Source organism: Rhodamnia argentea, chromosome 2 (assembly GCF_020921035.1).
Source record: "Rhodamnia argentea isolate NSW1041297 chromosome 2, ASM2092103v1, whole genome shotgun sequence".
Classification (NCBI taxonomy): domain Eukaryota; kingdom Viridiplantae; phylum Streptophyta; class Magnoliopsida; order Myrtales; family Myrtaceae; genus Rhodamnia; species Rhodamnia argentea.
The window spans coordinates 1163185-1175338 of NC_063151.1; the positions used below are offsets into that span (position 1 = coordinate 1163185).

Genomic DNA, 12154 nt, shown 5'->3' on the forward strand with positions numbered 1-12154 from the left:
CAAAGTGATACACGACCTTAACATGTTCAGCTCGTGCATTCGCTTTTTGCTTCTTTTACTTTATTATAGGCATTCCAATCTCAAAGTATTTTGGAATAACTATCGTGATCGTGTTAATCTTTCTTGCTGCCCATCTAATCAAAGGCGAAAAGCACACGTGGCCGGCGACCGGCTAATGAAGAAATTAAAGAAGAAAGAAGAAAATAAAAAAGAAGAGAAAAAAAATAGTACAACATAAGATTAAAAAAATATATTATAAATAAAAAATCATTAAAAATTGATTTTTTTAATGAAAAAATTATCCATATTAGTGATGGCCGTCCAGCATAGGGAGATCGGGCCACCTCAGCAATTTTCGAACCAAAAGACTACGCAAAAAATCAAATTAGATTTTCCTTGTCAAACGAAGAAAAATACTTCTAATCCATTTTCAGGTCCCAAACAAACACTAGAAAATATAGTCATTTTTCCGAAAAATATATTTTAGAAATGACTTATTTTTGCGAAACAAATGGAGCCATAGGATAATAGTTTCAGAAATGACTCATTTCTTACTATCTCACGATCACATTGGGATGGCTTATCACCATTCATCAAAGACCTAGTAGGCATTATACGGAGTAGAAATTTCGATCACCTGCAGGGAGGTCATTCCGTGAATTCTCTAAAGCATGGATATCATGTGGACAAATGTGACTGGCCAATCAATGTGCTTTGGTGCAGGAAGATGAGGGTAAAGAATGGAATGATTTCAGTTTGTTCCTTTCAGATTTGACAAAGTTGTTGTTGAGTATCGAGAAAGAACTAAATCAGTGAGAATTATCTAACCCATTGCATTGCTGGAATCTATTAGATCTAGGGGTGTGCATGGTCGGGCCGTCCCGGTCCGGAATGGAACCGGGACCGGACCGTAGTCCGTCCCGGAATGGACGGGGACCGGACGGTCATTCGGTCAGAGGACCGCTAGCTATTGAAAATATAGTCAACTTAATAAATTATGCCGTGGTAAAAACATGCTTATGACTTTTATGATCGATGAACTTGACCAAAATATTCGAATTCAATACCAAATCCAGCATTACATGATAAAAACATCACCAACCGCACTCAAAAAGCCTGCATGGAGAAAATATGACCAAAAATAAGATGGAAAATAAGACTAAAAGAGAGTCTTGAGGAGGAGGACCGTGCGGGGTTGGGAAAAAATGGGCGTGGACTTTTATTATTTGTTTTGTTTTAATTTTTTTGCAATTGTATATATTTATATATAAATAATTATATATTATTAGCGGTTTCCCAATGCAGACCCGGGACCGGACCGGAGTCACCGGTCCCATTTATTGGGACCGGAGACCGGACCATCCACCTCAAGAACCGGACCAACCCGGCCGGTCCGGGCAGGTCCCGGGTTGGTCCGGGCCGGTCCGGTCTAGTTTGCACACCCCTAATTAAATCCCTTAATAGAAGTAATGTTCATTGATAAGAAAATTGGTTTACTGAGAAAAGATGTAGTAGTATAAATAAGACCAAGTTTGCTCCCGGACATAAACAGGAAAAGAAATGGCGCTTTTTCTGTGAAAAAAAATATGATATCTGTGCAGAGCTTTGCAATGCGAGCCAAATTTCAGGTATCCTTGGTGATTCATCTCAGGCCTGGGGAAGTGAGGTGATGGATGTTGATGGGAGCTGGTTTGCTTCTGCAAAGCAATCTAGCACTGACTGTTCCTTAGGATATGGCATACAAAGAACTGATGGGAGTGGTGGACTTTTTTGACCGGGATGTATGTTCGTATGACTGACAGTATCATCGCTACTTCTATTCAAACTGCCTATGCAAAAGCGGATCACTCTTGGGGGAACAAAATCTGCAACCCAGATCTCCTATCATTACCAGCTCCTGGTCCTGGTGGTGGCACTTCATCTGGCCATACCCTGTATTAGTGTCCTGCTCATTCAGAAAGTGTAAGTGTTCCACTTGAAGGGTTCAGAACAGTGTCCCATCTGGGTGTCGATGGAAAGTCGAATTGCTAGAGCTGCAATGAAGAGGGTTCTGGGCATGACATGGAAAGTATAAGCAAGTTTTGGAAGGTGTATCGATGGTGACCTGTGAAAATAAAGAAGAGCCATTTAAGGACCAAGATGCTATTAAGACGAGAAGAAATCTGGCAGCTTTCCCTTCTCAGTCTTGTTTTTCAGATAACTGCAAATCTTGCAAACCTTTTGTCTGATATAAACAATTTGGTTTATTTGTAAGAAAAATCTAAATGTTATCCACCTTATTCGCTTTACAGAGACGAACCAGGTGTAACCATCTTATTGAATTCCGAAGCTGTCGAGTAGTCTGGGCAAGGCAAAAAGAAGTGGACTGCAGTGATGTGCCGGCAGATGATAGTTTGAGAAAGAAAATAAGAGGGAAGTCAAAGAAGATATCTGAATTAAAGTTAACATCGGACGAGGATGATATAATGGGCGCAACTTTGCCCAACGAGTACGAGTCTCTTGGTGTTGGTGCAGACAAGTGAGGTTCAGGATCTTTTGGCAACTGAAGAAAGATTTAAAGGAAGTGCCAAGTCCTCGGGTTTCAGCCTTGCCAAGCACTAGAGTGAGAAGAGAAAGCTGAAATATAGGAAGATTAGCCAAGAATGTGATACTTCGAAAGTTAAATCAAAGAAAAGAAAGTGTGATATTGAAGATGATGAGCTGCTTGTCTCAGCGATAATGAAAATGCAAGAAGTCAGTGTAAGTGCTTCCAATTCTACGCCGAAAACCAAGAGTCGCAGAATGGGGCTAGAAGGATGCTGAGGAGGCAGAAGGGTGCATGCAGGTTTCCTCCAATGTTTTTCGGGAGGTTGGGCAAGGCATCAATGGATGGGAGCTGCTTGCTAGGTGCTAGAGGTGCGTCGTCATGGTTGATAAATTCCAGAGAAGAACCTCTTAATGATGTTATCCAATGCCGTGATCTTAAAGACAATACCATGAAGAAGGATGGTCAGGTCACTTGGAATGGTGTCATTTGCTGGTGTTGTGCTGTGGTGCAATCAGTTTCTAATTCAAAGCTCATGCAGGGTACTAGAAGAGTCGTCCATGCTTGAACCTTTTCATGGAATCAGGTGAGCCATTTGCCTCTGTGTACTTGAGGTCTGGTCATCTGAATGTAAGTGGAGTAAAAGTAGAAGGCCAAATGTGCAAGTTGACAACAATGATCCTAATGAGAATTTTTGTGGAATCTGTGGTGATGGGGGTGAATTGATTTGCTGTGACAACAGTCCCTGTACTTTTCATCACGCTTGCTTGCCGACAGAGGTATCTCATGTGTCTGTTTCACATTTGCTTCTTCGGTTGGTTCCTTGAGCTATGCCCTTTAAAACTACGGAAAGACAAAAGTGTACAACCTCATATCAAATCCTTCTTCTTCTTCTTCTTTTTTCTCCCCAAGCAGACATGGATCGGGATCAGGCATACATGGATCGGGATCAGGAACTTTACTTATATTAAAGTAGGTTTACATACAAGTTCCTGCTATAGAGGCGGGGAGTTTTAAGCTTAAGTTCGTAACATGTCCCAAAATGTCTAGCTTGTGGTTTGTTTCTCTTTATATTCATTAGGCTGTGTATCTTTTGTCCAATGGGATGAGATATACCAAGTCGGTTGATTCGAATAATTTTCTTTTACCACTGCAGACCTGCCTGAGGGCAATTGACATTGTCCCAACTGCACTTGTCGAACATGTGGATGCCCAGTTGATGATGAAGAAGGCTGCAGACTGTAAAGATACACTGAAGTGTTTGCAATTGTGAACACAAATATAACACACATTTCTTCAGTCTTATTTATGGTTTTTGTGGTGTGCCTGGATCGAAAGATATGATAGAGAAATTAGAACCCTTCGCTGATTTGGGATTCAATGTCGAGCCAAAGCCTCAATTCACCGAGAACCGTTTTTTTTTAGGGCCAAAATCGAGAACCGTTGAATAGCTGTTGAATGTTTGACACTGGATGAGTGAACTTCAGTATCATGTGAATCCAAAGTTGGGTTCTTTCACTGATTATTCGTTGATAAGTTAAATCATTATCAGATTCTCGTCCGTTGTTTATCTGGAAACAACTGAAACATTGATGGAGAATTTGAAGATTGGGTTCAATTTTGAAATAGTCATATTAGCTTAGTCTGTGGAGGTTGGCTTGTCAAGCAGGACTGGTTCACATATGAAAAGAGAATATCATCTTCAGGGGTGGTTTTATATTAATTTTTCAAGTAAAATCGTTCAAATGCAGTTCTGTCCATCCTTAGGAACTTGGCTGCTATATTAAATAGTATTTAGGACAAGATAATGCTAATTCTCTGGTGATTTTATGATTTTCAAACGACCGCATACAGTCTTTTGTATTGAGTCTGGCACTTGAACAAAATTATCTCTTGGTGACAAAGAGATACCTCGTTAGTGTTGTTTGGTTTGAGCATTCTCTTCATTGATCTTTGTGAAGACTCAGATATTCTTGAGTCTTTAATTTGATTATTGATCCATGCAGCAATACTTAGGAATGCATATTTTACTTAAAAAAGAGGTTTATCGTGGACTGGTATACTTATTCAATCCATGACGCCTCTCCTGGCAACTTTTAAGTCTAATTCAGTACTTCATTTAATAAGGATGATATATGAACAGATCACAAGTCATGCATGAAGGAAAGAATGTGGACCCAGAGATAACTGATATGTGGTTTTGTGGTGAAGGATGTCAAGAGGTGTATGTGTGCTATGCAACTGCTCATTTTGTTTTGTCAGATCGGCATAATGAGAAATTTAAGAAAAGAACTACTGCAGTTATTAAGCCCTGCCTGATGTTTGATCTAGCCAAATCTTGGACAGATCAACTGGTATTCCTTCCAGAAAAGCAACCACTGATACATCCGGGCCTTGCATTGGAGAAAGGTCAGTTATCTAGGGAACTTGTGGAATGTAGATAATGACTGAGGGAACTTGTAGAACTTGTTTCCTCATTGGCTATCTTCCTCCAGAACCAAGTTCAGCGATGAAAGAAAACTTTTACAGCCTTCTGCCTCTATGTTTCATGAACCCTCTAAATCCTCGAAGAATTGCATCTGAAAGCATCGCCATTTCTTCCTTTGACATATAGAATGAATGCAAGAGGATGGTTCAGGCATGCACCCAAATTCAATGTGTCTTCACTATGGAAAGGTATAGAAATGTTCTTGGATTCTGCCTAGATGCATTCACGATGACCAGAAGGATCGTTCAGCCCAAGGGTTTGCTCTTAAGGAAGAATGTAACTTGAAATTGGCTGTTGCTTTGAATATAACGGAGGAATGCTTTGTCTCCACGCTGGATCCAAGAATGGGATAGATATGATACCTCATGTTCTATATAATTGGGGGCGAGTTTGCTTCTCTCGCTCTTCCCATTTGTTGACTTGCAAACCTCAAATGTCTTTAACTTTCTGGCTATTACCTTGGGAAACTTCTTGTCATGCATCATGTCTTTCTTCTTCCCCTGGCTTTTCTTTTTTCTTTTTTTCCTTTTTTGCAACTTCAGTTTCGCATTTTCGACCCCAATGAGGTATCTCCGTATTTGCTTCATTCCTTTTTAATTAACTCTCATTCCTCCTCTTGGTGATATGTAGGTCAGACTTCACAAGGCTGAACTTTTGCGGCCCTTATACCATGGTCCTGGAGAAAGATGTCGTGTTAATATCTGCTGCGCGTGTCAGGTTTGGATGTTTCATTTATCTGGAATGTCCTGAATTGTTTACCGTAGAGCATCAAGAATCTTTTTCAACATCTTGCGATGCTGCCAGGTGTGATTATTGAAGAGCTACTTGGTATCGGGAACAATATCTTTAGCTCCTAAATACTGACTCTATGTGCTGGTAATTCTTCCTATGTACAGTTTGCTTTTGAGTAAAATCTCTAACTTTTAACTGAGTTTGTTATTGTGGGTGTTTTGCCTGATAAGGACCATAACCCTGTTCTAGCACTTGTCCTTGTGTGCTTTATAACTGTAAAACCTGCACCATCTAAACTTTCAGGAGTACTCTTGACAGTTGTATCTCTATTACATTTGTCTTAACAAAGGTAGGGTTGCCTGAGGAACCTAAGTTCACTCAATTGGTGGAAGTCCGGAAACTGTCTTCTTCATAAATTGTATCTTACCCTGAGTTACTCGGGGAACTATTATGGGATAAGATCATCTCTGGGCCAATCATTGACTATAGGTGTACATATACTGATGGGCCTTCGGTTTGCTGGATTCATGGAATAGCAGTTGCAGAGATGCCACTAATTGCAACTTGTAGCAAATACAGGCGGCAGGGAGTGTGTCGACGCCTTATGATTGCTACAGAGAAGGTAAGCTCTAATATTGTTCTATGACTAGACACTTACATTTCAGACTAATCAGCCAAAGTGATTTGTTTTTTTTTTTTTTTTGGGGTCGAAAGCCAAAGTGATTGGTAGTGCCATAAATGTGCCAGTCGTCTAGACCTAAGACACACTTATGGAATTCGTTAGTGCAACGAGCTAACTATTGAAACAAACTTGTTTCTTAGGAGTACTCAGGGGACTGCCGTGATGAGAATAAGAATCTCTATCCCTAACCATCTAAAGATGAGTCCAAAGATTGCTCCAAGTGTAGGTGTTAGATTATTTATCAAAGGTTTTTTCTCCCTTTGATGATTGAGAATTGGAGCTCCGAAGCATGTGCTTCCTTTTTATATTACCCTTAAAACCACATTGATGTATCTTGAATCTCAGCCTCTGTGGATAAACTAGTCTCATTGTTCTTCACCTTTACTGAAGCACATCTCTTCCTAATATTATCTCATATCTACACTTTCCACTGAAGACCTGATTGTACTAGTGGCCTCTTCTAAAAATTTGCCTTAATGCCCGCGGGTGCCTGTGTGGCTTCATCCATGAGATGACTATACTGGTGATGGCAATGGTTGAAACATAAAATAACGATTACTTTGCTATGTCATGGTAGTAAAATCACTATCTATTTAGCAGCATCTCGAGCTCTTGTGATTTGTAACGATTGATCATTGGCATAGTTAAACATTTAATCACTCTTCCTGTGTGATTTGTCCAGCTACTCGTGACTTTTGTAGTGGAAAAACTTGTGATAGCTGCAATCCCAGATTTGATGCAGACATGATCGGAAGGTTTTGGCTTCAAGATTGTGCAAACGGATGAAAAGGAGGCACTTAACAAGATCAACTTTATGGTTTTCCCTGGAACAATGCTGCTGCTGAAAAAGAGCCTATGCACAAATCAGAAAGCTGTGGCACTATCAGGTGATCGTTGAGCCTCTTCAAGTTGACGTGCCGGCTCTCTTTTGTTTCTTGTTTATGTTTCTTAAACATCACAGGCCAAATGAGTACAATGTTGTCTTATCGCACTTCAGCAGGAGATCAGACTTAGGAATGAATGTATCAACGCCGTCTTTGTCGAGAATGCGAGCTCAGGACCAAGTCAGTACAATCTACTGAAACCTTCTATGTAAACAAGGAAGAAGGTGATGCTAGGGAAGTCAGCCCCAAGGAAGGAGAGCTTTGGCAAGGAACTGAGCTAAACTATTGAGACAGGACAAGAAGCTTGCGATGCCGCGCAAAATTCTGCGTTAGCAGATGAAACTTCTCACCTTCCTACAGCAGCAGGATCTCTTCCGAAGAGCCTGCCATCAACTGTGTGCATCCTTTTGAGGAAAACCTTTGCAAGGACGAGCCGAAAGGTGTAGAAGAATTGTGCAAATTTTGTCGGACAGAAACCGCTGAGTCTAGACAGGTATCGGGAAGTGCCTGTCATGCTAGCTTAGTTAGTCGTATGGATACCGAGGATTGGCTAGTAGTTGTAGGACAAGGAACTAGCTCGCAGCACCAGTTTTCGAAGCCGTCCTGCGATGACCCTGTCGTGACCCCAAGGAGAAGGAAAAGCAAACCAGAAGGGGCTGTAATGTGGATTCACTTATGGTGTATGACCAGACACAACTCTTTTGTGGGTGTTGACACCTAAAAATAATCCAAGAAGGCTCGTGACAAGCACGTGAGGGGGCGACAATCAGCCACAAGAAAGAACACCGAGGCAAGGTACACACCGATCAAAAAGGTGCCACGTGTCGGGATGAATTCTGGCGCCATTTCCTTAAAGAACAAGAAAAGCGCGCGAGGAAGAGCCACGATCGGAGCGGTTACCAAAGAGATTGGCGGTAATCCTCACGAGGTAAAAAGAAAAGGCGTGAAGACCAACGAACCGTCGAAAGAACCCTCCACGTAGCTTATGGAAAAGGATAGAACGTAGGGCCAAAGGAAGAAATCATTCGACGGTTACCAAAGAGTCTGCCTATAAATATCCCGTAGTAGCAAGACACAAGGAAAACAACAAACACAAAACACTTGTCTTTTCAAATAGCTCTTAGCCTTTAGCCTAGCCTAGCTGTAGTTTTCCGGATTCCCGTCGTCGTTTCAATTCCAGCGAGTTTCATATCCAGAGTTAGGTGTCGTCGATTAGATTCCGACGTCTGCTCATTAGGTTCGATCTTGTTGATTCAATTCCGGTGTTGTACCCTACGTCCATCTTGTCCAATACCGTCGATTCAATTCCGGTATTGTGTCATATAATCCCTCATCCAAGGCTGTTAATTGAATTCCAGTATTGTGTCCTACATTTCTATCCGACCCTGTCAATTTAGTTCCATAGTCGTGTCGAAGCTTGCTACACACCTCGACTATTGCACGTGTTGGGTTGTCGCAGTTATTGAGGGTCCGTATCACGCCTTTTGTGTTAATAAAAACATCTATTGCATTTGACACTCTCTGTCCAAAACTGACCCCTAACTCTTTTTCGAAAAACGAACGGATTAAGTTCGATAAAAGATTCTTGCGTTAGCAACCCCTTTTGGGCTACGGTCATTTTGGGCCAAGAACCCATAACCAAGAAAGTCCTGTCGAAGGATTTCGACGCGCAACAATCTTTTTTAGCACGCCCGGTGGGACCTTTAGTATCGGTTCGAGAGAGGTGTTATGCCACGCACAAGAGGACGTAATAACTTAGACGGTGTTGGAGACGAACTCCTAGGAGAGATGCAACGGGTGGAGTCATCTACAGCCCATCGGGTCCAAATAGAGGACGTCGAAGTCTCTAGACAGAACGTCGAAGAGCCAAGGAGAAATCCAGAAATGACACCCACCATGTTAACTTTGATAAGACGCACCATCGAGGAAGTCCAGAATGAGTTTGCTGATCACATGGTCCAGCGAATGACCGAGGTTGTCAGGCCGTTAATCATCAACACATATCACGAATGTGTTGCGGGACAGCACGAAATTACGGTCAACCCATCTCATGTTCAAGGAGGGAATGGCCTCATACCAGCAGCGAACGGCGTGTTACCGGTAACAACATCGCCGAACGTAGGTCTCGTCGAACAAAATATTGAGCCTTTAGCACCTACGCGGATCTGGCAACGAGGGAGGCGTTACCGGCCAACAAACCTAGACCCCCGGTAAATGCAGACACGTGTATGTTCCCTAGACATCCTATTCGACAAGATATGCCTACAGAGACAGGTATGTTTCAGGGACATCCTGCTCGACGGGATGTGAATGTTGCTCGTCAAGAGGTATTTGCCCAATATAACCCGGTCCCTGTCAACGAACAACCGACGCCCATGGTCACCGAAAACCAAGAGGGAGTACCAATACCCCGTAGGGGGCAATGGCGAGCCAGGGGGCAAGACCAATTTCCCCTAGCCAGAGACTCGGGCCGGTTTGGATATCAAGTCGTACGGCCTGGGTATCAACGGATGAATCAAGCTCCACAACCACCAGGTCATGAGCCTATGTTTCAGCTGTTATACAACCCTGTGTATCATGTACCACAACCTGGATATCAAATGCCATATCAATCACGGTACCATCAGCCGGTGGTTGACCAGGTGCCCATATATGTTGACCCAATGGTCGTATATAGAGCTAATGTCTACCGAAAGCTATATCCTAATTGGATGGATACGATCCCGTATCCGAGAGGATATAAAATACCCGAGTTCACACTGTTCACTGGTGAAGACGATTAGTTTACGTATGAACATATCAATCGTTTTCTAGCACTATGTGGAGATGCTACATATGCGGATCACTGGAAGTTAAGGCTCTTTCCTTTATCCTTGTCAAAGACAGCCTTTACATGGTATACCGAGCTACCACCCAATTCGGTGCCGACATGGGAGCAGATGGAACGTTTGTTTCATGGGTAGTTCCAAAGAGCGGTGTCCAATTTGTCGGTAGCTGATTTATCAACAATGAAGCAAATGACAAGTGAGATTGCCGACCGGTTTATTGCAAGGTTTAAACGGGCTAGGAACAAATGCTTAGTTCCCTTACCCGAAAAAACGTTCGCAGAGTTCGCTTTCAACGGGTTGAAATTCAAAATACGAGATAGGATGGTCGGGCATCCATGTGCGGATCTGTTCGAGTTATCCACGATGGCGATGAAGCATGAGAGTCTGCTCAAGGAAAAAGACAAGAGGCATACCCGGAGGGGAAACATAAGTTTTGTCGAGTCACCCGACTTCAATGAGGAATTAACGGATCTCGTCGAAGTGGTCGTCGCCCAATTAACCATCGATAAGCCATACACTTACCAAGTACTAAAGTCAACGAGGATGAAAGAAAAGTCAACTATAATGGCTAAAGCAAATGAGGCAGTGTATTATTCATTCGATGCAAACCGGACGGAAGAAATTTTTGACATATTGTTGGGCGATGGACAAATCGGGCTAACGGAAGGACGTAAAATACCGTTCAAGGAGGAATTAGCGGGGAAGAAGTACTGCAAATGGCACCATTCGTGGAGCCATAACACCTCGGATTGTTTAGTTCTCAAAAAGAACATCCAAGAAGCAATTCGACAAGGGAAGATCAAGTTCGGCGAGGACAAAAGAAAGTTTCCGCTGGATGTGGATATTGATCCTTTTCCGGTAATGACTAGAATGATTTCTTTAAAGCAGTCAAATGAGGGATATAAGTCACCAAGTTTATGCGAAACACGAGTACACCCAAAGGAGGTTACCAAAGGAGTGATCAAACCGATCAAAGAGATTGGTGGTAATCCCCACGAGGTAAAAAGAAAAGGTGCAAAGACCAAGGAACCGTTGAAAGAACCCTCCACGTGGCTTATAGAAAAGGATAGAACGTGGGACCAAAGGAAGAAACCGCTCGACGGTTACCAAAGAGTCCGCCTATAAATACCCCGTAGTAGCAAGACACAATGAAAACAACAAACACAAAACATTTACCTTTTCAACTAGCTCTTAGCCTTTAGCCTAGCCTAGCCGTAGTTTTTCAAATTCCCGTCGTCGATTCAATTCCGGCGAGTTTCATATCCAGAGTTAGGTGTCGTCGATTAGATTTCGACGTTTGCTCATTAGGTTCGGTATCGTTGATTCAATTCCGGTGTTGTACCCTACATCCATCTTGCCCAGCACCGTCGATTCAATTCCGGTATTGTGTCCTATAATCCCACGTCTAGTGCTGTTGATTGAATTTCAGTATTGTGTCCTACATTTATGTCTGACCCTGTCAATTTAGTTCCGGAGTCTTGTCGAAGCTTGCTACACACCTCGACTATTGCACGTGTTGGGTTGTCGAAGTTATTGAGGGTCCGTATCACGCCTTTTGTGTTAATAAAAACATATATTGCATTTGACACCCTCTGTCCAAAACTAACCTAGAACTCCGTTTCGGAAAACGAACGAATTAAGTTGGATAAAAGATTCTCGCGTTAGCAACCCTTTTTGGGCTACAGTCATTTTGGGCCAATAACCCACAACCAAGAAAGCCCTGTCGAAAGATTTCGACGCGCAACAATGGGGAAGAAGCCCATAAAGCTTGTGAATTGTATGGAAAGCGATAAAGTTATAAGTAAATGCAAACATCGTGGTCTTGTTTTTGTGGTTTGGATTTGTAAGTGAATAAACATTGCTAGATCATCAAAATGCGATACCCAATCTTGATTTTGATGTAGGGGAAAAGGAAATGAGCAATGTCCTCTTTTAGCTATTCAGCCCAAACTTCGATGAACAAAATTACATGGATTTTCCCTTAATTAATAAGAAAATACGAGAACCCATCTTTAA

At 42.2% G+C, this 12154-nt stretch overlaps 1 pseudogene; it reads left to right on the plus strand.

Moving 5' to 3' along the window:
- The first annotated feature begins 552 nt into the window (after nt 1–552).
- LOC125313885 lies at nt 553–11931 on the plus strand (annotated as a pseudogene).
- The last annotated feature ends 223 nt before the right edge of the window (nt 11932–12154 follow it).